This window comes from Dromiciops gliroides, chromosome 3 (genome assembly GCF_019393635.1).
Source record: "Dromiciops gliroides isolate mDroGli1 chromosome 3, mDroGli1.pri, whole genome shotgun sequence".
Taxonomy (NCBI): domain Eukaryota; kingdom Metazoa; phylum Chordata; class Mammalia; order Microbiotheria; family Microbiotheriidae; genus Dromiciops; species Dromiciops gliroides.
Genome location: NC_057863.1, coordinates 456,816,755 through 456,844,127, shown reverse-complemented (window position 1 = coordinate 456,844,127; position 27,373 = coordinate 456,816,755). Strand labels below are relative to the sequence as shown.

At 39.3% G+C, this 27,373-nt stretch overlaps 1 protein-coding gene and 1 pseudogene across 1 annotated transcript in view; both read right to left on the bottom strand.

The window, feature by feature from the left end:
- Nucleotides 1-9,578, bottom strand: part of ITGB6 (integrin subunit beta 6) — a 200,395-nt gene extending 190,817 nt beyond the window's left edge. The window contains exon 1 of the mRNA XM_043994397.1: nt 9,336-9,578. The gene's annotated coding sequence lies outside the window, so the exon portion shown is untranslated. The remainder of the gene's footprint in view (nt 1-9,335) is intronic.
- On the bottom strand, nt 1,550-26,868 carry LOC122747781 (annotated as a pseudogene).
- Between the last annotated feature and the right edge of the window lie 505 nt (nt 26,869-27,373).

The window sequence follows — 27,373 nt, the reverse complement described above, 5'->3', positions numbered from 1 at the left end:
CCAACCCATCTTGAAGGAAAGGGAGTTTATTTGTAGTCTTTAAGATTCACAGATCCTATTGGAACGTTTTGGAATGAAATAAAGAGGCTAATCTGTTTCCCTTCACTGGTTAATCTTTCTTTAATCTACTGTAGGTGAATGTAGGAATGGATCTAAGGCAGAGATCTTAAACGTTTTTGTGTATGTCATGGATCCAGTAAAACTTATGGACTCTTTCTCAGAATAGTGTTTTTAAATGCATAAAATAGAATATAGAGGATTACAAAGAAAGTGAATTACATTGAAATACAATTTCCAAATTTTTTAAAAGAAGTTTATGAACCTCAGGTCCAGAATTCCTGATATAGGGGGTATATTCGTGAATATACATGTATATAGCTATATTTATATTTACATTTATGTATATATACATATGAGTGTGTATATTTGTAAGGGCATATGTAAGGTTATATGTACACATTGATTATATGTGTTTGTAGGGGCAAACATGTATTAGTACTGGCACATGCATTATATATAAATGTAGGTATGTGTAATGTGTTTATAGAGGCATCTATATGGATATATATGTAGGCCATAAGTGTGTATATGTAGGGGTATATATATATAGAAAATATATATATATATGCAGTGGGTACATAACATATGTGTATGTACAGGTGCCTATGCTGGTGTTATATGTAGGTATGAATATGTACAGTGGGATGGATAGCACATTTCAACTTGTGTTGTCTATGTGTATAAGGAGTATATATATAAAAAGGGGTATATATGTATGTATGCATGTTAGTATGTGTACACATCTATCTATCTATCTATCTATCTATATTACTAACACACACATATACACACATGTACCTGTGCAGAGAGCCCAGTTTGTATATCCATATGTCTGCACAACAGTTCTCCCCTAAGTGGGTTCTTCTTCATCCATCTCAAAAATCCATCCCCTAACTCTTCCTTCCTCTTTTCCAGGAAGAGCTTACAGCTGGCCTATTGTTTCATTTGGCTGCCAAATGTTAATAATTAAAGCAAACATTGTGATCAGAGTTAAATATTACTCATTGTGTTTACTTCTTCTGTAGCTTCTGGTATAAAGAAACTACACAATATGGCATGAACCCAGAGTTAGGGCTTTGTCTTTCTGTGTAAGACCTGGTTTTCTTTCCCAAGCTCTCCCTCCTTAAGTCAATGGCGGCTGAGATACCTGAAGGGATCGATCATTATGTTCACTGGATCACATTGCATTTCGTCAGTTCTCTGATGCTTTCTGACTATTCATTTCCCTAATGGAACTTCACCACAGCTTTATGAGTTGGGCTGGGTGGGTCAGACATTGTACTTAGTGCCAGGGGAGGGAGCATTGGTGTGTAACTCAAGAGTGACCCTGCCTGACTACTACTGGGGCAGCATTAATGGACACCACAGGCAATGCAGGTCCTCCGGCACAAGTCAGATCTTCAGTGATGCAATGAAGTCCAGAGCCCCAGACACGAGTATCTCATTTCTCCCTGACATTCTAAAGCATTCTCCCCTCACCTCCCCACTTCTAATGTGCAGTTTCTGACACTGATGGATGCAACAGCTCCGTGGACCATGATCTTATCCTTAAGGAATAATACTGGATCAGTGCCTGTTTGAAGGTGGTCTTAATGCTAGCAGACAAAGCTGGCAGCAAGGTTGCAGAGGGGGCCATCACGATCTGAGAGATGGACAAAGAGTGCAATGGTGTAAAGAGTCCTGCTTATCACTGTGCTTTCAATTGTATTACCAGATTGTAAACTCCTTGAGGGCAGGGATTGTAGTAGGCTCATTTTTGTAAGCTACAGCCCCTCTCCTTCCCTTCTCAGCACCTGGTATGTAATAGGTAAAAATAAATATTCCTTGAATTTTGTTAAATACCTTCCAATCCCTTGCCCTTCCCACTGGCCAATGCTTCTTTGTATTCTAATTATTCTGCATCCTAGGGAGAAAGAGTACAAGGCTGGGACTCAGTCCTAGCTCTCTCAGTAATAGCTGTGTGACTTTCGATTTCCCCAAACTTCATGCCTCAGTTTCTCCATCATTAACTTTTTGCCTCAGTTTCTCCGTCATTGAAGAGGGTGAGAATAAAACCTGCCCTGCTTTTCTCCCAGGCAATTCAGCAAAGATAAAATGAAACAATAGGCATGTAGCATGTGTAAGCCTTTTCAGGAGTTTAAAGGCTCATCAAAATCCAATGTATTATGATCCAGGGGGTCCCCTGGAGACAGAGGCTGCTCAGAGGTCAGAAGGGAGAACCTAGGTAAGGACTTCAGGTTAATGCTGCAGGTATCTGGGCTTTATAAAAGCTCCAATTCCAAGTCTGACATTTAAAGCTCAGCTTGGCACTGTGCTTCAGCCCTAAATAGCAAAATTGACTTTTCCCCATAGAAGCATATTCTAAATTATGCTGAAGATACTTCATTGCAGTCTGCTTGAGACCCGATGCAATCTTAAGTAGCTTCCATAATATACAAACTGATTTATAACTGTGATCTTGCAAAGAGGAGTGGGAAAGAGCCAAGATGAGTTTCTGTTAGACAGAAATACTGGCATGAAATACTAACATCATTATGACTTGGCTCATGATAGGCTGTCTCCTTTTTGCATGCATCGAAATAGGACATTTGGGGGCAAGACGGAAAGAGCCTTCGGGTTTTCCAAAAAGGCTTAGTTGTGAGGTCTGTGAACAAAGGTGTACAATGACCTTGGCAGCCGAAGGAGTGCAACAGACAGGGCTGGGGCTGCTGCTCTGTAGGTGGGGATGGGAGGTGGGGACAGGCCAGTTCGGCGTCTACAGACTTTCCCCAGCTGAGTCTGAGTGTCCCTCTTTTTCTTTGAAGAGCGTCTGTGGCCGCTGCTTGCAGAGACCTTCCATGTGTGTATCTCTGTCTCACAGATGCGGTTTTCCCTACCTCTTCCCTTTCCCTTTACTAAAGGGATTAAGATGCAAAGGACAGATGTGTGATAAATTCCAGCTGTCTCTGTTTAGCATAAAATGATTACTTATGAATCAGCCATTTGTATTAGACAGGATTTATTAGCCAATGAATTAGGTATGTTAAAGAGAATTAATGATATAAGACAGCATATAATTGTCCAAGGAGCGGTTGACAAAGTTAAGTGTGAGAGGCCGTGTGGCCTAATTGGTAGAACCCTGGAGTTGGAGTCAGGACATTTGGGTTCAAATCCCACCTCAGAGACCACCCAATTATTCATACCTTCAGTTTCCTCCTCAGTAAAATGAAGATAATAATGCTTCTACTGCATACCTCATAGGATACTGTAAGGGAAATGCTTTGCTAACCTTAAAGCATGATGTAAATATACATCACTAAGTGCTACATGTTAAGTGGAGGAAAAGCTCCCCAGGTTTAGGATAGTTGAAGATGCACTGTGAAGGTCTGGAGCTAGGCAAGTTTTAGGTGGGCAGGAGTGAAGGGCATGAAGTATTCTTCTGAAGCAAGAGAAATGGCCTGTGCAGAGGCTGAAATGTCCAAAGCATATTTGAACCTCATGGAAATTCTTTTTTTTTTTTTTAAGTGTGCGTGTGGGCAGCCCTGGTGGGGAGTGGGCGGCACCTCTACTTGGTGGCTCAGAAGGAGCCCATGGGGCCCAGGGTGGGGGCGGGGCTAGCAATTCTTTAAGAAAGGAAGTGATGCAGGTATTTCCTCATTTCTCATAGGTCAGAAATGGAAACTGAGGAACAGTAGGAAATGGTGCAATTCTCGCTGACAGAAATGGAAATTGAGGTTCAGTAAGATTAAGGGACTTAGGTTAACTTCAGCTGAGACAAAACAAAGCCAGAAATTGAACCCAGATCATATGACATATTCTTTCCACTACACCATAGTTGTTCATGTGTCAAGATAAATTTGACAATGATCCAAGTCAATCCCAAAGTACTAATGATGAAGCGTCCTATCCACCGCCAAAGAAAGAACTGATATTGACTGAACACAGACTGAAGCATGCTATTTTTCACTTTCTTTCATTTTTTCCTTTTATTCAAGTTTTCTTATACAAAATGACTAATATGATAATGTTTTACATAATTGCAGATGTATAACCTATATCAGATTGCTTACCACCTCAGGGAGGGGGGAGGAGAGGGAGGGAAGGAGGGATAAAATTTGTGATTAAAAACTTTAAATAAAAATGTTTATTATTTTTAAAAAGATAAATTCCACAGTCCTTTCTTTGTATACCATGTTTTAAAAACTATACTGATTTATACCTTGAAAAGAGATCCCTCATAACTCCAGCCAAGGGGTTGAAATTCAGTATTAGCATCTAGCTCAGATTTGGGTTTAGTTTGGGGTCGGTTTATATTTGGTGTAATAATGGGATGGCACCTGCTTTCCCTAAAATTGGAATAGGATTTATGCTTCCTGAATAGCCTGGAGTAGGTGTAAGTTTATAAACCTAGTGGTGAAGTCGTGTTTGGCTCCAGAGTGATTTAATGGTTGTGGATAATGTGCTGGGAAACAAGTGGTTTTCCTGGATATGAGCTGTGCTGAGCTTGCCTTAAGGCCTCACTCACATTGTTACCAGATTAAACAGTGGATTGAAGTTGGGAATTTGCTGTAGCTACAGCCTTGCTTAGTGCTTAGGCTATGAACTGAGTTTATTAGTGGAAGTGGCCAATTTATATTAGATGCCTTGTCACCTCTGCTCCAATTTCAGGAGCCCCTGAGATCTATCTACCCTATCCCCATATGGAACAGTACAATACACTCTCTAGAAGGATGCTTCTGCTCTAGGAAAGCCAGGCTCCCTCTCTCTGTTTCCTGACCTTATCCACCATTTTTGTTGCACTTGTGGGCAGGAATGGCAGGGGGTTTTTTTGTTTATTTGTTTGGTTTCTTGTGGGGTAATGAGGGTTAAGTGACTTGCTCAGGGTCACAAAGCTAGTAAGTGTCAAGTTTCTGAGGCTAGATTTGAACTCGGGTCCTCCTGAATCCGGGGATTTTTAATGATGCTTCCATTCTGGCCATCAACTTTAAGTCTGACTCCTGGGTGGCCTTTGCTTCTGGTTGGCATTTTGAGTTGTCTGTCACCCATTTCAGTAGGTGGGATTCAGTAGTTTCTTTTAGTCAAAATAGCTGTTAGTTTTTCATTTCGAAGAGGACCAATAACATCACTGGGTAATGTCTCAACTCATGCCTGAATTGGATTGAAGTGAGACAGAGCTGCACAAAGCCGCCAGCCTCACCCTCTCTTCCAGTCATCGAAGTCCAGTGGCAAAGCAAAGACCAAGAGGATTGGTGATGATATAAGATGTGGTAGATGACCTTGGTGTCTTTGATATCTGACCAAGCTCTGACTCCACAACGACCTTCATGACAGCTGGAACAAATTATTCTCTTCTGCACATTCCATCGGGGGAGTCCTCACACCCTTGGGGTAGACATCCCCCTAACTCACTAAAGGGTTTGAGGCCTGTCAGTTACCCTTAACCTGGTTTAGCCTGTCAATCAAAATTGTTTACTGCGATGTGGCCACTGCACATACTATGGCTTCTTGGAGCCACAGATGAAAGTTGGGTGACAGGTGAACACCAGAGGTGGATGAGCAGCCCTGAAAAGGGCTCAGCAAGCCCTTACACCAGAAGTGCTAGTTCTCCCTGAACACATGGTATAAGGAATATATCATGAGGCTGAAGAAGAAAGATCTGAGTTTTAATCTGGCCTCAGATGCTTACCGGCTAGCTGTGTGACCCCAGGCAAGTGACTTAACCCTGCTTGCTTCAGTGTCCTCATCTGTAAAATGAGCTGGAGAAGGAAATGACAAACCACTCCATTATCTTTGCCAAGAAAACCCCTTTATTTTGAAATGCTTGAGTTCTAGAGGGTGGGGGTGGGAATAGAGGAGGAAGATAAGTTGGAACAATTGTTTTTTTAAAAATTGATGTTAAAATTTGTTTTTACATATATTTTGGAAAATAAAATTCTATTCTAAGAGTGAAAAAAAAAAAAAAAAAGAAAACCCCAAATAGGGTCATGCGGGATTGGACATAACTGAAATGAATGAGCAACAACAAACAACAGCACTTAGCATTGTGCATTACACATAGTAGGACCACAACAAGGATTTGTTGTCCAGGTGATTCTTGAGGACATTGACATTTTAGTCAAAAGAGGGGCTAAGGAAAGGTAAATAACTAGGTAGAATGCCATTTTGAGGAAGGAGTTGGGTGGAAAGGTATTCTTATATTATGCATTTTAATTATTGTACATCTACATGATTTTTTATGCTAGGAAATTCTCTCTGTGATACATAAGCCTCTACTTCATGATGTCAGTAAAGACTTGATAGACAGTGATACATGGGAGATAACAATTCATAAATCATATCTAAGACATATATATACTTTCCCCTGAATCTGATGCATAGATTTAGAGCTGTTAAGGAGCCCAGAGGCCATCTAGTTCAACCCCCTTGTTTTACAGATGAAGAAACTGAGACTTATGGAGAATATGATCATAAGAAGTCACATCTAATTTTCAGACTGGCAGAAACTACTTCTGTAGGGACTGGGGAGCCTCCTTTTTTTTGGGGGGGGGTTAAGTGACTTGCCCAGGGTCACACAGCTAGTAAGTGTCAAGTGTCTGAGGCTGGATTTAAACTCAGATACTCCTGACTCCAGGGCTAGGGCTTTATCCACTGCGCCCCCTAGCTGCCCCCGAACCTTCTTTTTAGTGAAAATGGATCAAGGTACATTCAAGAAACATTTTTTTTTTTTTAAGAGAAACATCTCACAGAGGGCAGCGCCTCTTTCTTGCCTTTAGGATGTTCTGGGGCTGAGAATATGACGGTGGTTCGATGTGGCCAAATCTTTTTTTTTTTTTTTTATTGAGGCAGTTGGGGTTAAGTGACTTGCCCAGGGTCACACAGCTAGTAAGTGTTAAGTGTCTGAGGCCAGATTTGAACTCAGGTCCTCCTGACTCCAGGGCTGGTGCTCTATCCACTGCGCCACCTAGCTGCCCCCAAATCTTTTTTTTAAAATCACTTTTCCTGGGAGCCAAAATCCTTGAATCCCTTGGTAGACCCAAAGTATCAATCTTGTCTCCTGGGAAAAGTATGAGAGGCATATTGTAAATGTCATTCTGTTAAAATATCCCTTTCCTATTATAAAGTCATTGGGAAGAAAGTAGTGCTTTTACCATATATTCAGAGATGTTGGACCATTTTTAAATGGGACTGGTAGCCATGTTTAATAGCCCATGGTCCAGAACTGTGATAATGCCTATGACAAGAGACCAACAATTCTCTATAGTTATTAGTAGAAGAACCAGAATTTGAACTTGAGCTCTTTGTAGATCCAGTACTCTTTCCATGACACCCCCTCACCTGTCCTTTCTGATCCAGCATTTTCATTTGGAGTTCAGACAAAAACATCTGGGAGCCTCAAGATCACGGACAACCATAATTGAAAACAACTCATTGTCAATGCCCCTATCTATTGCCTTCTGTTCTATGCCATGTTATTGAATGAAGAGACTGCATCAGATGTTGTATTTCATACAGTAAACACTAGAGGGAGGGAGTTAGGCAAAGGAAAAAGAAAAGCAAACAGTGGGAGTGTCCAGATCACATGTGTGAGCTCTTAGGGTAAATGAATTCCAGCTCTCACTAAGGCAGAACAAAAGATTTGGTTTGGAGAGATTTCTCTTTCTCTATCATGCCTGGGTGTTTGAATGTAATGTCCGTATTCCCAGACAGCACAGACCTGCTCAGAAGCTTTCAAGATCATGTAGTCTCATTTTACACATGATGAAACTGGGGCCCCTAGGAGTTCTTTGAAGAGTCGTGCCCTTCATTTAAAAAGCAAATAGGAAAATAAAACATATTACTTAAAAATTCTCCATCGAACTTTTCACTGAAAGGGACAGGCCTTCTCCCTGCGTGCTATCTGCTAAATATGTCCCAGGACACAAAACAAGAAAAGACATCAAGATCTGTTTGTTGCTGAAATCCCGACCTACCCAAGGCATTTTTACAGACAATATGATACATCTCTAGGATCTGGCAGCCCAGAAAAAGAAGAGGCCCAACCTCAGAGTCAGGAAGAACTAGGTTCAAGGTTCTATCCCTGACACAAACTGGAAGTGTGACTCAGGGTAGACCACATAATTTTTCAGTGTCCCTGGCAACTCACTAATATTATAATTTGCAGAGCAGTTGCAGATCTGCTTTGGTAGAGGGAGTTTTCTCACTAGGGAGAGGGCCCTTTGTCAATGAAATCATAGGTCCGTACCAAAGCTCCCCCCCAAAAAAAAAATCCCCAAAAAACTCAGACCCCAAACAACTGCAACAAAACAATTCATATTCACATTTTAAAGTAACTTCAGGGTTTCTACCACACTTTTCTCACCACAGTCTCCTGAGGGAGAGAAGGCCAATTTCATTATCCTTGATTTACAGACGAAAAAACAGAGGGTTAAAGGAACATGGGTATGCAGTAAGTGACAGAACCTGGGCTTAAATACAGATCTTCTGGGAGCCAGGTTCAATGTTCCCTCCATCACCTCACATTTGCTCTGAGAGATCCATTCTTCTTATTATATATCAATATTCTGAAGGGGCCAGCAGATACTGAGCTACTTTCACAAGCCTGAAAATCATTCTTTAGTTTCTCAGAGTGAAGATTAATAGAGTCAAACAGTTGTACAACAATTCTAACAATGTCAGTTCATCTTCCTAGATCCAAGAGTCCTCTGCCCTTTCGCAACCCTTGTATGAGTTAGTTCACTGAGAAAGATCTCCATTCTACTTCTAGAAGGAAATCCGTGGAACTAGGTGACAAACCCAGTACAAAAGCTAGGGTTTGAACTCTGTGCTCCAAATTCACTTTATCCTCATTCCTTTTTTTTGCTCACTGGAAATGCCAAAAAGGTCAAGAGAACCCACAGGCCTAATCGATCATTAGCATAAAAGGAAGAGGATGATATGAAAGAATAACTTGAAATGTCTTCGAAAAGAGATTTAACTAAAAACAAAATGTACACTTCTATGAAACATCTTGAATATCATTAAACCTCATACAGAAAGCAGGTCCTCTTATCATACATGTTTAAAAGTTCCTTAGTATCATCATAATAAAACATGCTACATTAAAAAGGGGATCTACCATTTTCCAGCACCAGAAGGGTTAGTATCTTACCTAGGATATTAACTTCTATCTCATGAGAGCAGTAATTGGATTATGATCATCCTCAGCCTCTGTTGGTCACTATAAATTATACTGACAAGAAAAACTAAGAGTCAGAATTTGGGTACTGAGTTTGTTAGTCATGCATTATACTACTTACCTTTCAGGGCAGACCTTTAATTTCAGAAAGTGCTGAAATGCATTACTGCACCCGTTATCAAAAATCTTTGGCAGACGTATCATTTATCCTTGTTGTGGTAATAAACAGATTTACAGTGTTCTGGTATTAACAATCCAGGGGGAAGGGAAAAATGTATTCATTTAAATTTCCCTTCTACAAATAAAATGAAACATTGGATAAAAAGCACTTGGATTCAGAAGACTCTGGAGAGATACTGGTGAATGACAGAACGTCTGGTTGATTTACATGAAGCACCAAGTGCTTCTATGAGAATAGGTTAGATTTAGATTGACGAGCAAATGTGTAACCAGACTTTTGGCTGACAAATGGCAGAACTATGCCAGGGTATCACTTCTTCTGGAGGGATCCTATAAGTAAAGATAGGGGATAAAGTTCATACTCTAAAAGACATTCAAACAGTGGGATAACGAATGTCAGGATTGCTGGAGCAGGCAAATTAAGCATATGCAAATTTTAATATCCCAAAATAGCATTGGGATAGTTTCACAGTTGTCCTAGAATAAAGACCGGCTGTATTATATGGACTGATCCAAAGCCTGATGGTTTGCATACTCTATGCATGTCTGCATTCACATTCCTTCTGGGTGATTGTGTCCATTTTCAGATAAGCCTGTTTCATTGGCCCCTTTTGGGTTAAGTCTCTATCCCCTAAATGGGTCTTATTAACTTAAATGAGAAAATGCAAATGAAAACTGATTAGATAACCCTACAGTATATAGACCAGTGCCAGCAATTTTATGGTCCAAATTGGATTAGTTGTATTATGGTTGGTTGGGGGAGGGGGGAGAAGGAGAGAGGTATGTATAGAAGGAGAAAGAGAGAGAGAAAGAGAGAGAGAGAGAGAGAGAGAGAGAGAGAGAGAGAGAGAGAGAGAGAGAGAGAGAAATATAGATTCTCATATGCTTTCTGTCAAGGAAGATGAGTTGTTTTGACCACATCATTCTCTTGGGTGTTGAAACCCATTTAGTGTTTTAGTTTTGCCTTTTAGAAAGTTGTATCTCTTCAAGAGACTGACTGGCAAAATGAGTGAGGGTTGCCAACTCAAGAGAGCTGTGGTGTTGAACAGACATTGGCTTCGGGGGAGGGAGGCAATCAGTTTCCAGTGATAAAGGTCCACATTTGATTTTTGGCTCTCCAAGGGCACTCAGATGGATGGTGTCTGAGTCTGAGGGAAAATTCCATCTGAGGTAAGAGCTCTAATTTAAGCCCTGCCATTGAGATGTCTTTGCTTTCCATCTTCTCTGGAAAACAGATGTGATTATAGCTTTCATTTGATTACCTTACAGAAGTGCTGTATTAACCAATAACAGTCTAGAAAGGAGCTACAGTGGTTCTCTAATTCCTAGCACAACAGTATCAGATCCAAATTCCTCAGCCCAGCATTTTAGAACTCACATTTGGGTGATGCTTTGTATAGGATGCAAAGCATTTTCATCACAATAACCCAGTGAGGTGGGCTAGTGTTAGGACTTTTAAGATCACAGTACAGGGGGCAGCTAGGTGGTGCAGTGGATAGAGCACCGGCCCTGGAGTCAGGAGTACCTGAGTTCAAATCTGGCCTCAGACACTTAACACTTACTAGCTGTGTGACCCTAGGCAAGTCATTTAACCCCAATTGCCTCACTAAAAAAACAAAAACAAAAAAAGATCACAATACAGATGAGGTAACTAAGTCTCAGAGGGGTGAAGGGATATGCGCATAGTGATATGAATATGAAACAGCAGAACCCAGACAGAAACCTGGGTCTTTTAAATATAAGTTCATTGGTGAGGTTTTTTTTTTTTTTTCCTACTATCCCACACTGTGACTTCTTAATGTTTATCATTGACTGATACTATTGTTCCTCTCTAAATTCACTTTCACTTTTCTGGTCCATTACGTAATTATTATCCCATGTATGTGCTGTCACTTCCTGTGTGTGCTATTTTCAACTATATTGTAGATTTTCCTATTTCTTCTCTTCATCTCACCCCTTGGTGCCTAGGCTAGTGTTCTGTACTTAAGTGGTCAATGGAAGCTTATTCAAAATTCATAGTATTGTTGCCAGCTTTTCCTTTCCTTCTATCTCCTCCCCCCAAACTCTTTAATCTGAAAGTTGTGAACTTTGACACTAATCATTGGGGAAATCGCATATTTTGAATTCTTCAGTTATATTTTAACAACTCAATCACCGTTATTTTAATATTTCCCACCCTGCCTTAATTTTTCAAACGAAAAAAAAATACCTCTTAATGTTTTGGTTTCTCTTTAAAAGCAAACTGCTAAGTCTAAATTAGCTCGCAGAAACCTTTTCTGTTGATAGAAATGTGTGCCTTGGCTCTAAGGCCCAAAACATTCATCATTCTCTACTCTGCATTCCTATTGTATCAAATAACACAGGCTGCATTTGATGCAGAAAGCAAAGTTGGGAAATGCCTTTGATGCTGTGGCTTGTGACGCTCAAGCCTGAATCCATTTGACCAAATGCCAAATAATACTGGTTAGGAGTGTCAAATATAGTACAGATAATCAGATGGGGGAACAACCCATTGAGAGAAATGGGGAGGGGAGGGGTAGGGAGGGAATGTCACAGTTTGCAAATGGGTAGGGGGTGCAGTATGGGTGTGATCACTAGAGTAAAACTGTCATTAAACAGAATGTTTGGGAGGTGAGGCATTCTGATGAATTAGAGGCTAACAAGAGAGTACCTTTTGTTGTTGGAAATCTTTCTGAACTGTGTTGATTCTGTTTCCTTCCTTAACAAGACAACATTATACAAAACATTATGAAAATTTTGATCAGATGACAACTCAAATGATCATTTTGAGCCCAATAATTCAATGCAATACGCACTTATAAGAACCCATCATGTGTCTGTCACTAGGGTAGGCATTGGCTAAACAAAGACTTTACCCTCCAGAAGCTTATATTCTTCTGAGCATTAGTTATGATTATATAATGTGAAAGATTAGAAGGTGAAGGAAAAAGGATTACATGGGCAACCTCCTGGAAGGTTAAAAAAAAAGAATTTGTTTTCTTGTGCTTTTCTTTCTCCTTTCAAAAGTATACTGAAAGGATCTTTTGTGATGAGCTTATTTTTGCTGGGTTGATCCTCTGAGGATTCTTACAAGATCTGTCCTGGGGTCTGCACTAAAAGCCTTCCCAGTGTGGTAGAATCTGCTGGATGTTTTGCTTCACTGCCATGGCTTTTGAAAACCCTGGGTCACCTCTATCCTGTGAAAAAAAGCTTTGAAGGAGAACACCAATAGAAGACTTTGTGCCTCCTACTGAAGCTAATAATTGTGAAAAGCTCTGGTCAGTTTTATTCCAGTGTGTTCAGACTCAAGGCTTATTCTCTCAGCCCACAGGCACAGTAACAGGTCGAGTTTCCAGGGTGAGCAAGGCGACATTTTCCCCTCGGGGTTCTATAAGGTACCATGAGGGGTTCAGACGGTTCTTCTCTAATGCTATTGACTCAAGCCCCAGTGTGTTCTTGCTAATGTTAACCCCCAGTTACAGTTAGTATCTCCCCAGATAACTGATTGACCCAGTGATCCTTTAACTAATTGACATCAAAATAACAATGACAAAGCCATTACAGCCAACTTTTTGTTTTGGTTTGGTTTTTTGATGGGCAATGAGGGTTAAGTGACTTGCCCAGGGTCACACAGCTAGTAAGTATCAAATGTCTAAGGCCGAATTTGAACTCAGGTCCTCCTGAATCCAGGGCCAATGCTTTATCCACTGTGACACCTAGCTGCCCCTGGGATGATAAAGGTTTAAGGCTTCTCTCCCCACCAATGGGAGCTTTCTAGCCTCTTCATTCAAATGCATCTGGGCAGGTACGAGCAAATGTCTTGGCCAGTCAGACATTTGGAATACACTTAATTTTAGCTCAGCAGACAATGGAAAAGGGGCTGGAAACAGTTAGAATAGCTACACAAGTTCTAAATTGGGGAGCAGGGCCGCTGCATCACAGACCTTTCTATGAACCTCTTCCACATAGGCTAGCAGCATGCATAGTAAATTGCAAATATCCTAAGGATGGGGCTTCCACTGTCCAGCCCAATGTATTCCTGTTTAATGTGATTTGAGTTAATTAATCATCCACTCATTGGCAAAAGGGTTGTTCATTGATCCCCATAGTAGAATCTGATCAATTTTCATTAGCAAGCTGAAGAATGAGGCAAGGTGCCATTATGGGAAGAGTACTTGATTGGCATTGAGAAGCTTTGGGTTCAAGTTTTTGCTCTAACAATTTTTACATATGTAGCTTTGGTTAGTTTCCCTCACCTTTATGAGCTGCAATTTCCTCCTTTTTAAAAGAAGAGAATGACCCTTGCACCACCTACATCATCCTCTCTATTGAATGGAAAGGACAGGGACAGCTAGGTGGCTCAGTGGATAAAGCACTGGCCCTGGATTCAGGAGGACCTGAGTTCAAATCCGGCCTCTGACACTTGACACTTACTAGCTGTGTGACCCTGGGCAAGTCACTTAACCCTCATTGCCCTGCCCCCCAAAAAAGAAAAGAAAGGACAGTTGTAACTCTAAAGCACCTTGTAAGCATGTTATTAGGGAGATGCCAGTCTTTCTTCCTCTAAAAATCAAACATTTAGTCAAATATAACAAATTATTTTGATTTCATTAGAGGTGTTGATTCACACCCCCTTCTCCCTTGTATTAGACTCATAAAAAAGGTATATTATTTAATAAACCATAAAGGTGGAAGCTGAAGTCTCCCTCAGACATACATGAGTAACTTCAGTGGGAATGGTTCATGCTGATCTGAGAGCAGAACACGGCCTTTTGACTTTAACCTAGAAAAACAAGGAAATTCATTGTTAAAATTCCATCCTTTGCTGCTCTGCCAGGAGAGGGAAACATTTCTTGTGGCAGAGTTTTTCTGTCCAGGCTGGCAGTGAGAGTTGTGGTGACTCAAGAAATGTGCTGCCGTTGTACACAATGGAAACCAGCATTCAAGAAAGCAAAACCCAACTTGATTTGACCAAAACCCCAAAAGACTCATTTCTTCTCTCAGTGATGGTCTCATTTTTCTTTTTTCCTTAGGTTTTGGGGAAATTGGCATCACAGTCATAGACTCTCAGCCATGTAGTCCAATACAGAAATGAATAGAAATCCTCGTTTTGACATCCTAAACTTCCAGCCTCCATTTGAATCCTAATATTTCTTCAATATTTCAAGGATCTGTAATTTCATCAGTATGAGTACTCCTTCCAACAGTGCAGATTTCATTTCCCTCTATAACTTAAGAACTGGTCTTGGGGGCAGCTAGGTGATGCAGTGGATAAAGCACCGGCCCTGGATTCAGGAGGACCTGAGTTCAAATGTGGCCTCAGACACTTGCCACTTACTAGTTGTGTGATCCTGGACAAGTCACTTAACCCTCATTGTCCTGCAAAAAAAAGACAGGAAGAAATGGTCTTTAAGAGTTTCAGTGGATAATAATAATAATAATAAATTTAAGGGGTATGTTAAGTCTTTCCAGCTCTTTTGTGACAAGTAGAAGTATAGCACAATGGAAAGAGAGTGGGTTTTGGAATCAGAGGACCAGAGTTCTCATCTTTTCTCTGCCATTTATTTTTTTGAGACCTTGGGCGAGGTTCCTCCATGGTTTTTTTCCCTTCATTTGTAAAATGTGGAAGATGGACTTGATCAGGGGGTTTTATGTCTTGGAGGACCCCTATGACAATCTGATGAAGCCTTTGGACCTCTTCTCAGAATGTTTATAAATAATGGAAGGAAATGCAAGGTTTCCTTTAACTGGGTTTAGTTAGAATAAAAATGTATTTTTTCCATTCAAGTTCATATAACCCCCTGAAATCTATCTATGGACACCTTCCATTAACCCCAGGTTAAGAACCTGTCATTTAAATTATTTCTAAGGTCCCTTGTAGCTTTAAATCTATGATCCTCTGACTTCCCGAGGCAGCCTTTTTCATGTTTGGCTAGCACTATTTGTTAAAGTATTTTTTTTTCTTCATATTATTGAGCTTCATTCTGGCTCCTAGTTCTGCCCCCTGGTGTTAAGTGGAACAAGTCTATTCTTTCTTCCACAAGGCAGTCCTTCAAGAAAATCCATTCTAGCTCATCAAATCATTTGTAGTGTTCTCTCTCTGTCTCTGTCTGTTTGTCTCATTCTCTCTGTCTTTGTTTCTCTGTCTATCTGTCTTTCTCACCCACACACACATTCTTCACAGTTCAAGTGAGAGTTTCCACAGGATAATGCCACAGGGAAAACATATTATTACAACTTTGCCAATGGTTAGGGACAACATGAGTCTCCTTTGCTGCTTGCTGGCTTATTGGATCCTACCAATGAGGGACAAATCAAAAGAAAATAAATAACAAAGGCTACGTCCTGATGTCAAATAGGTGGTCATAACAAATATGCCAAATCCAACAGCAGTATCTCTGTGACAGATTCTATTAGACAAATACATTTTTACAGTATGACATTTCCCTAATGAATTAGGCCACAGAATACTTTGGGGAAATGGATCTATAGAATCCACACATGCAGATCTAGAGAGCCTGAGGTCTAGACTGACTCCAGGATAAAGGTTGCAGGTGTTGGGAAATTTTAAAGTCAAATAAAAAATATAACAAGAATTCCCACATGTCATAAAAATTTTTGATACACAAGTACTTTGTAGTTAATATATTTGGGGAGGGGGTGAGAGTATCACTAGGATTCCAATTTTCTTATGAAAATTCTACTCATATCATACAAAACATGGTTTGTAATATATTGTTGTAGTTCTTTGCATCTGCTTCAATAGTCAAGAGAGTCATTATACATATATTCAGAGGAGGCTTAGACCTGGAAGCTTGCTTTGCTCTATGCTTCCTGAAAAGAAAGGTGGAAGTAAAACCTCAAAAATATTTTTTCCCCTGTCCAGCCTGTGTATCTCTGTCCTCTCATTCATTCATCTTGTTTGCTCTCACCCTGAATTTTGATCTCTCTCTCTCTCTCTTTCTCTCTCTCTCTCTCTATATATATACATACATACATACATACATATTGAAGGGCAATGAGGGCTAAGTGACTTGCCCAGGGTCACACAGCTAGTAAGTGTCAAGTGTCTGAGGCCAGATTTGAACTCAGGTCCTCCTGACTCCAGGGCCAGTGCTTTATCCACTGTGCCACCTAGCTGCCTCCTCTAACCCTTAACATTTTTGTAAAATATAATAATCTCAATTTTCAACCCTATCTACTGATTTACAAAAATACACTTAAGTCCCAAGCACAGTTGAACGATCTGCCTTTGACAGCTTAGGTCTATCTAGAGTGGGCTAGGATCTCAAGATCATAGATTTAGGTTTTCAAAAGGACCTCAGAGAAAAACAACAACAACAAAGGGGCAGCTAGGTGGTGCAGTGGATAAAGCACTGGCCTTGGATTCAGGAGGACCTAAGTTCAAATCCGGATTCAGACACTTGACACTTACTAACTGTGACCCTGGGCAAGTCACTTAACCCTCACTGCCCCACCAAAAAAAAAAAAAAAAGCACCTCAGAGTTCATGTATTCCAACCTTCTGAGCTAACAGATAAGGAAAGTCAAGCCCAGAAAGTTTAAATGGATTACCTGAGGCAACACAGAATAAGTAGCAATGAGAAGACTGGAATCCAGGTTTTATGACTTCATTTAGCAGGAAGTTATGTATAATCACTATTTTGCCTAGTGAGGAAGATACAGACAAATATAACATGGTTTCCCAAAATATGTTCTGTATGATGTGCATAGGGTTTCCTTAGGAAAATTTTAATCTTAGTGATCTGTCCTCACATCCCTCCAAAAAGAATAAACTTTGAAGTATATGAGTATCCCTATATTAATGGTGATGGTGGATATGTTTACAATCATAGCTAGCATTTATATCACACTTTTAAGGTTCACTAAGGATAGGGTCAGGATCTGTGATAGGGAATAGCTAGACGAGGATATTCCCTGTACCAATAAAGGTCAGCATTTATAAAATGCTTTAAGGCTTGTAAAGCAATTTACAAATATTATTTCACTTTATTTTTTGAGGGGCAGTGAGGGTTAAGTGACTTGCCCAGGGCCACACAGCTAGTAAGTGTCAAGTTTCTGAGGCTGGATTTGAACTCAGGTCCTCCTGAATCCAGAGCGATGCTTTATCCACTGAGCTGCCTAGCTGCCCCATGCCACACTTTCTAAATCACTTTCATCATGACTTGTTCTTTTCTTTTTTAAACCATTCATTATTTTTAAAATGTTGCAGTTAATCATTAATACCAATGGCATACCTGTAGGCTGATGATATCCTTATTTTTGGAGCTCTCCAATGACTTGGCTTCAGAAAAATTTGCCTGGGTTCCTACCAGGAAGGAACCTGATCTTGCAGAAGCACAAGAAAGCATTGCCATGTAGAAATAGCTTTCAGTCATTCTGTATGAAGCGAGAGAGATTGTTGCTATTATAAACCATACAGGAATAAATGGACTTTTCTTTTAAATAATAAATTACATATAGATAATAGATATAGATACAGATATCTCCAAGAATTACCTTTATGTGTAATGGAGATAAACTAGAATCCTTCCAAGTAAAATTGGAGATGAAATAAGGATGTCCATTGTCACCACTTCTATTTAACCTGGTATGAGGAATGTTGGGTAGTAGGAAGACCAAAAGAGAGAGAGAGAGAGAGAGAGAGAGAGAGAGAGAGAGAGAGAGAGAGAGAGAGGGAGGAAAGGAAGGAAGGAAGACAAAAGAAACTAAGGGACTTAACCATAATTAAAGGAGAAATAAAATTATCACCATTTGCAAATGATATGATGGTATACTTAAAGAAACCCAGAGAGTTCACTAAAATTAAGAGAAATAATTAGTAACTTCAGCAAGTTTGCAGGATATAAAATAAATTCCTGTAAATCACCCATGTTTCTATATAGCACAAAGAAGACCCAACAGAAAGAGATGGAGAAATTTCATTTAAAATAACAACAAAATTTATAAAATACTTAGTCATCTACTTATCAAGATATACACAATAACAATATAAATACAACTACAAACTCTCTAGAGAAATATAGACCTAAATAATTGGGAAAATATTAATTACTCATGGTTAGGATGAGTTGATATAATAAAATGACAATAGATTAATTTACTAGTTAAATGCCATAACAATCAAATTACCAAAATATTGCTTTATAGAACTATGGAAAAAACCCCAAATTCATATGGAGGGAAGAAGGCTCAAGAATCTCAAGGGAAATAATGAAAAGAAATATGAACAAAGGGGATGTAGCAGTGCCAAATCTCAAATTATACTATAAAGCCATAATTATTAAGACAATCTAATGCTGGTTAAAAAATAGATTGATTAGTGAAACAGATTAGGTACATAAAGTACAGAAGTAAACATATTATAAAGAACTCTGCTCCTGGCATAAGGCCTTATTATTTGACAAGAAAATTCTGTTAAAAATAAAACAGAAATATGGAAGAAATTAGATTTAGATCAGCATCTCACACCTTATAACCAGATGAGCTCCAAATGAGTGCATGGTGTAAATACAAAAAAATTATATCATTAGTAAAAATTAGATAAATGTGGAAAAAATTTTTTATCACATCTATCAATAGGAGAAAAGTTCATGACCAAACAAGAAACAGGATTGTGAAAGAAAAAAATCCAAAATTTGTACTATATAGAAAATTTTTAAAGGTTTTGTACAAACCAATAAACTTAAGTTTAAAGGGTGAACAGTTTATAAGAAAAACAGTCATTCTTTAAATGATAAATGGTCTAAAGATATGAACAAAGTTCTCAAGGGGAGAAATCTAGACTATCTTTTGTCATATGAAAAAAAAATACTCCAAATCACTACTAATTAGAAAGATGCAAATTAAAGCAATTTTGAGATTACATTTCACTCCCATTAGAGTAGCAAAAAAGAAAAATTGTAAATATTGGAGGGACTGTGGGTAAACACATACATTGATGCATTGTTGGTGGACTTATGAATGGACACAACCATTTGGAAAAAATAATTTGGAAATACACACAAAAAGTAACCAAACAGTGTGGGTACTCTTTGAGACAGTATATCACTGAGGTCTATACCTAAAAGATATTGCATTCTTACAAAAGAAAAGGGAAGAGACCAGTTAGATAATAGGCCAGACACCTATAAGTACTTAAAAGAGAAGGAACAACTGGATAATCCCTGAAATTCATGCAGTGTTGATTTGAAATTTGAGATTATTCAGATCTGAACAGCTATGTACATCAACCATTAGTGGGTTGCTTAGTGATTAATATTATCTTGTGATCTTTTTAACCCTATTCAGTTTTATTAAAAGTAACTAAAGACATGGCTCTTATAAATTATTCAACTTTTCCTTCAAGAGTTTGCATGCTATGTCATTTAATGCATATATCTTCAGTATTGATATTGTCTATGAAACCTTTCAGCAAAACATGGTTTCTCTGATTATCTCCTTTAATTAGGTCTATTTTTGCTTTTGCTTTGTCTGAGATTATGATTGCTTCTCCTGACTTTTTAACTCCAGCTGAAGCATAATAGAGTCTGCTCCAGCCCCTTATTTGAACTCTGTGTGTATCTTTTTATTTCAAGTGTGTCTCTTATAAACAAGAGTCATATTTTTGGACTCTGGCTTCTTATCTGTTCTGTTATCCTTTTTGATTTTATGGGTGAGTTCAGCCCATTACCATTCATAGTCACGATTGCTATGTATTTATCTTCATCCAATTCTCTTCTATTTATCCTTCTCTTTTTTACTCTCTATTATAAAAACTTTTCCTTGCACAGCTCTTTTATGTGAGATAGCTTTCCCAATTTTTCCTTTTCATTCCTCTTTCTTCCAGTGCATCTTTCTTTCATAAATTTCCATTCTTCTTTTGAGGTCATTATAACATAATAGAGACTCACACTCATTCCCTCTAAGTAGACTCCTTATAACTGCCTTAATGATGATAATGTTATCATCTTCCCATGCAGGGATATAAACAGTTTGACCATGTTAAGTCCCTTATTATTTCTCACTAGTGTTTACCTTTTTATGCTTCTTCTGAGTCTTATGTTTGGATATAAAATTTTCTATTCAGCTCTGATATTTTCATCAAGAATGCTTGAAAGTACTGTTTCGTTAAATGTCCATTCCCCTTCTAGGATTATACTCATTTTTTTGGAGGTAGGCTTTTCTTGGTTGTAATATTAGTTCCTTTGCCTTTCAGATTGTCATATTCCAACCCTCTGTTTCTTTATGTGATAGCTGCTAAATCTTGTGTGATCCTGACAGATGCTCCATGTCTAGGTTCTTTTTTTTGATCATGGCTTACAGGTAGTCGAATAATTCTTAGATTATTTATCCTCAATCTATTTTCCAGGTCATTTTTTCTGATGTTATATTTCATGTTTTCTTCTATTCTTTTCATTCTTTTGACTTAGTGTTATTGGTTTTTTGATGTCTCATGGAGCTTTTAGCTTTCATTTGACCAATTCTAATTTTTAAAGATTGATTTTCTTCAGTGAGGTTTTGTACTTCTTTACCATTTGGCCAATCTTTAAGGAGTTATTTTCTTCACTATTTTTTTTGCTTCTTTTTTTTTAAAACCCAACCCACAAATTCTTTTCTCATAATTTTCTTCCACAGCTCTTACTTCTCCCAATTTCTCCCTACCTCATTTGATTTATAAAATATTTCTTTTTGCTCATTAAAAAATCTTTCTTTAGCTTTTCTAGGAATTCTTGATCTGCTTGTGTCCACTCTGCATTTTTCTTTGGCACTTTGCTTATAGATGTTTTCAAGTCATTGTTTTCTGAATTTGTATCTTGGGCTTCCCTCTCACCATAGCAGTTTTTATGATCAGGTTTCTTTTTTGTTATTGTTGCTCTTTTTTTTCCAATTCTATTTCTGGACTTTGGACTTTATGTTACAGTTGGGCTCTACTCACCTCTGAGAGTGGAGGTGGGGAGAATTTCTGGTCTGAGCTTTTGGCCCTTATGTCCTTCTGCTGCTTTCATAGCTCAGTGGGAGCCCATAAGTTTGTGGTGCTTCCAAAGTGTTAAGATTTGGAGAGAGGGGCAGCTAGGTGGTGCAGTGGATAGAGCACTGGCCCTGGAATCAGGAGTACCTGAGTTCAAATCCGGCCTCAGACACTTAACACTTACTAGCTGTGTGACCCTGGGCAAGTCACTTAACCCCAATTGCCTCACTAAAAAAAAAAAAAAAAAAAGATTTGGAGAGCGATCTGGTCCCTGCCCTCCTGGCCTGTGCTCTCGTACTTATTCAGATAGGGCCTTTTCTCCCTCATAACCATTACTGCTCTTCTCTGCTCTAGAACTGTGACCCACAACTGTGTAATGGGCGACAGAGCTATAAGATAGCATCCATTTATGTTCCCAGTGTTATTAAAGGGTTCCTCTGGGATCTTTCTGAACAAACATTAAATCCTTTTACCATTCCTCAGTGCTAGGCTATTCCTGATGCCACAACCACCACAGCCCACAAGCAGTAACACTTCTGGACAGCCCCTTCCCCAGTATTTATAGATCTCTCTTTCTGTTTTCCTAGCTGCCCTGTGCTAGAAAAATGACACAGTGACTTTTTTCTTAGCATGTTTTTAAAGTTGTTGTAGAAGGGGTATATTGGGAGAACTTGGTAAAAAATTCTGGCTTCACTCTGCCATCTTGGATCCACTAACAAAAGAAATGACAAAGAGAAAATATGTTGAACATTAGTTAGGGATTAATTGTTTTTATTTGGGTCAAAGACCATATATACTGGCAACATCTGACTTTAAATAGCACCCTTGCAAGCAACAAAGACAGGAGCTCAGAGTTATATAATTATACAATATAGGTGATACCATTCCACTTTTGGATGGCTCTAATTGCTAGAAAGCGTTTTCTTATTTGAAGGCTGAAGCTTTTCCTATGAAACTTTAACTCACTTCTTGTTTTGCACTTTGAGGCCAAACAGATCAAACAATCATTCTTTTACATGACGCACCTTCAAATTTCAAAAGAAAAACATATTTTCTCCTAAATCTTTTGTCTAGCCTAAACACTCCCAAATCCTTTAATGAGTCTTTTTTTTTTTTTTGTGAGGCAATTGGCGTTAAGTGACTTGCCCAGGGTCACACAACTAGTAAGTATCAAGTGTCTAAGGCCAGATTTGAACTCAGGTGCTCCTGAATCCAGGGCCAGTGCTTTATCCACTGCACCACCTAGCTTCCCCAATGAGTCTTAATAGGGTATGGCTTTAAAGCAAAGCTTCTTAAATTGTGGGTCATTACACCATATGGGGATATGAATGTAGGGGTCATGAAAAATTTAGCAACAATGAAAGGTTATGTATATTTATTTTATATACCTATATACATGGCATCATGTAAAAATTTCTTGAGTAAAATGGGGTTGTGACTGGAAAAAGTTTAAGAAGCTCTGGTCTAAAAGAACCTCATCACCCTTGTTGTTTCCTTCTGGATACCCTGCAGCTTATCAGTATTCTTTCTAAAATATGACACCTGGAAATGAACACAGTACTACAGATATGGTCTGTTTGTTTATTTTTGAGGCAATCAGTAAAGTGACTTGCCCAGGATCACAAAGCTAGTAAGTATCTAAGGCTGTATTTAAACTCAGGTCCTCATGACTCCAGGGCCAGTACTCTATCCACCATTCCACCTAGCTGCCTCTTTCTTTCTTTCTTGTCTTTTCTTTTCTTTTTTATTTCTTTTCTTTCTTTGCTTCTGTTTCTTTCTTTGATCCTTCCTTCCTCTTTCCTTCTTTCTTTCTTTCTTTGTTTCTTTCTTTTCTATCACCTCCATCTATTAAGGATACTATACTTCTCATAATGGAGGCTAAGATCATATTCTCTTTTTTTGGCTACCATACTGTGGACTCTTACAGAGCTTGCAGGCCAGTATTTTTCCCAGCCTAGGAAATGTTGTTTCTCTAGTCTTGTGCATGTGAATTTGATTTGTTGCAACTAAGTGCAGAGCCTCACGTTTATCTCTATTAAATTTCATCTGATTAGATCCTAGCTTATTGAGATATTTTTGGATCCTGCCTCTGTCATCCAACATGTATTGTCAGCCCACCCTATTTTGTGTCATCTGTAATTTAGCAAGTATGCCATCTATTCTTTCATCCAAGTCATGAATAGAAATTGTAAACAGCAAGGGGCCAAACACAGATCCGTGGGACACTACATTAGAAGCTCCAGGTTGGCATTGAGCCATTAAGGGCTGTTTTTTGTGTCCAACCATTCAAGCAATTATAAATCTACCTAACTATATTATTATCTAACTCCTATCTCACCATCTTGTCCATAACGATAACATGAAAGATATTGTCAAATACTTTGTTGAAATCTAGGTGAACTCCAGCTGTAGCATATGCCTTATAGATCTGTCTAGTTTGTGGGGGTGGAGTGGAGGGGGTGGCAGTGGCAGTGGAGCCAAACCAAATTTGATTGTATTGGTTTTGAGAATTCCAAGTTAGGAAACTCTCCCAATGTAGATCAGTGATGATTCTTTTTTTTTTCTTTCTTTTTTTTTTTTTGGTGAGGCAATTGGGGTTAAGTGACTTGCCCAGGGTTACATGGCTAGTAAGTGTCAAGTGTCTGAGGCTGGATTTGAACTCAGATCCTCCTGACTCCAGGGCTGGTGCTCTATCCACTGCACCACCTAGCTGCCCTGATTCTTAAATTTATAATGTCAGAGAGCTGCCTGGGTCACAGAGAGTTTAAATGATTTGTCCCAGTTTCCATAACCAGTATGTGTCAGAGGTGCAACTCAAGCTCAGGTCTTTCTGACTCCGAGGCCAGCTCACTATCCATCACTCCTCGATGCCTCTACAACTCAGCCAATTTACCTTTTCAGAACAAGGACATGACCTTTTCTGGATGAAACCATACCAGCTTTTAGTGGTCGCCACTTCCCCTTCCAGATGTTCATGAATCTTTACAATTTTCAGTTTCTTCATTTCCAAAATGGGGATAATAGTATTTGTGCTACTTGTCTTATAAGATCATTGTGAGGATTAAATGAAATAACACACATGAAAGTACTATGAAACTAAAGAGTTCTATATATGCTGCATATGTTCTTTTTTAAAATTAACAAACATTTATTATTTCTCTCCCTCCTACAGACTTAATTGGGAAAACAAAACAAAACAAACCTTCTGCAAAAAGTTGAAAATCCTGGTTTATTTTGCTGACAATTTCATCTTTTAGAAGGGTAAGGAAACAATAAGGAGATATGTTTCTTTGGATTTAATTCTAACCTAGGAAGAATTGGTTTGTAAAATGGAAGTGCTCAAAATCTTGGGAGAAATCAGAGCAGTTGGAAGGGGCCTCAGAGGCATTCTAGTTCAACTCCCCAATTTGGCAGATGAGAAAACTGAACACTAGGGAATCCAAGTGATTGATGTTTACAACTTGTGTGATCTTGGTCAAAAAATACAATTCAGGGGCAGCTAGGTGGCACAGTGCATAGAGCACCGGCCCTGGAGTCAGGAGGACTTGAGTTCAAATTCAGCCTCAGACACTTGACACTTACTAGCTGTGTGACCCCGGGCATGTCACTTAACCCCAATTGCCTCACAAAAAAAATGCAATTCAAACCTAGGCCTTGGGGGGCAGCTAGGTGGTACAGTGGATAAAGCACCAGCCCTGGATTCAGGAGGACCTGAGTTCAAATCCAGCCTCAGACACTTGACACTTACTAGCTGTGTGACCCTAAGCGAGTCACAACCCTCATTGCCCTACAAAAACAAACAAACAAACAAAACAACAGCAAAAAACAAAATACAAACCTAGGCCTTGAGACTCCATAGTCAATGCCCTTTCCGCTATACTAAGGGAATGCTAATTGTAATTAGAAGTGTATTTCTTGATTTTAAGAAAACAGATTTTAAAAAGCCCACAGGAAAAAAAAAATTGATCTCATGTTCTGAGATGTGAAAAAGAAAAAAATATCAAGAAAGCCTAAAAACCCATAAAATTATAAATGGTACAGATGAAGAAGGAAAGAGGGGTGCTTCCGAAGAATCTAACATGCCTGCACAAGGCTTTTGATACTCCTATCTTCAAAGGACATGAATAAAGCTTGAAAGGAAAAGCATATAACTAGGGATAAAAAATGGTTTGTTCAAAAGTCCCAACTAAACTGGGAGAGAAGAAAATTCTAAATGTAACAAAGAATGCATTAAATTGATCTTTATCCCATACTCTTTACTAGAAACAAAGAGAAAGAATGTTCTCTGAAGGCAATCTACTATATATATATATATATATATATATATATATATATATATATATATATATACACCCTAGAATATTATAATACCATAGTCCCTATAATACTCTCCTGTTAGTGCTGTCAGTAAATGCTACTTTTCTACTTCCTTACATTCACACTTTCTATCCTGACGCCAGACACTTTCACCCCCTTCCTTCCCATGGAAATTCAGCTTAGTCCCTTGCTTTGGTGTCACCTTGGCTTCCTACTCTTTGCCACAGTCTTCAGTCATGCTACTGTCAATATCCCTCCTCTTAGAACCCCTCTCATCTCTTCTCCAAGAAGATGGTTGATGCTTCCTTTGGTGTTTCTTTTCTTTTGCTTGCAAATATTTTTATTCAAATGTAATTTTTGAGTGAATTTACATCTTATTTGGGGGCAGCTAGGTGGTGCAGTGGATAAAGCACCCGCCCTGGATTCAGGAGTACCTGAGTTCAAATCCAGCCTCAGACACTTGACACTTACTAGCTGTGTGACCCTGGGCAAGTCACTTAACCCTCAGTGCCCTGAAAAAAAAATAGATCTTATTGAAGGCAGCAATATCCATGGATTGCATATAATCTGTTCCTCTAGCATATCTGTCCCAACTTTATCATCTTCCACTACACACTGTATTGGAGCTTCTTGACTCCGTATCCCACTAGAACTAGTTTAGAAGATCCCCAGCCCAAGCCATCTGCCTGAATGCTTCTGACACATTCCTCCAATTTTGCCATATCTGTCTCATCATCCCACGGTTTTACATCCAGTAAGAGGGAAAACTTGGCAACAATTGCAGGGTTTTTTTATTTCTTTGATTCATAATGAGCCAGGCGTTCTTCTCTCAGCTTCTTTGCTTCTTCACTTTCTTCATCATCATCAGACACAAAGAGATCAGTGTCATCATCACCTTTGCTGTCTGCAGCCCCACCACTTCCTGTGGTATCTTCTACATCAGCAGGCCCATACTTACCCAAAGTCTTCTTTATTCCTGGCAAGCTCACCTTCAGTTTCTCGTAGGACTTAATGTGGTTATACTGGTGGAGGGCATGGTACAAGTCTGCTGGAGGCGGGCCCAAGACGGCTTCGAACACCGCGATTTCGGCCTGGGACGGTATGTACCCCTCGATGTGGCTCTTGTCCGCCAAGAAGTCGTTGAGGTGCTGCAGGTCCTCGGGTGTCTTAAGATCTCCGAAGCCCATGGTGGTGGTGGGAGGGACGCGGAAGAGGCGACAGTGGAGGAACTGAGCGGGGTAGGAAAGGAGCGTAGTGTGCAAATGCGCTAGTGCTGGCCGCGGACTGAAAAAAAGGCTCCTTTGGTGTTTCTAATGACACTACCTAACCAGGGAGGGGGCATGGACACCTGAGACTTAACTCCATGATCCCATCCCTTCTGGATGATCAAAGAGTACCACAGACTCCACTTTTGCTAGCAATCCAAAATCACCTGTAACTCATATTTATTTCCCAATTCAGAGTCAGAAAGCATTGGACCTGGCGAATACTGAACAAAATCACAAAAAAATGAAATTGACTATAAGAGACAGGAAGCAACGAAGTACACAGATGGAAGTCATTTCTCAATCAGCGGCCTGTGTGCAGTCACATTATAGATTAGGCAGAACTAAAGTCAACATCACCAATTAGATGAGAAGATGTTACGTTCAGTTTGTGTGTGTGTGTGTGTGTGTGTGTGTGTGTGTGTGT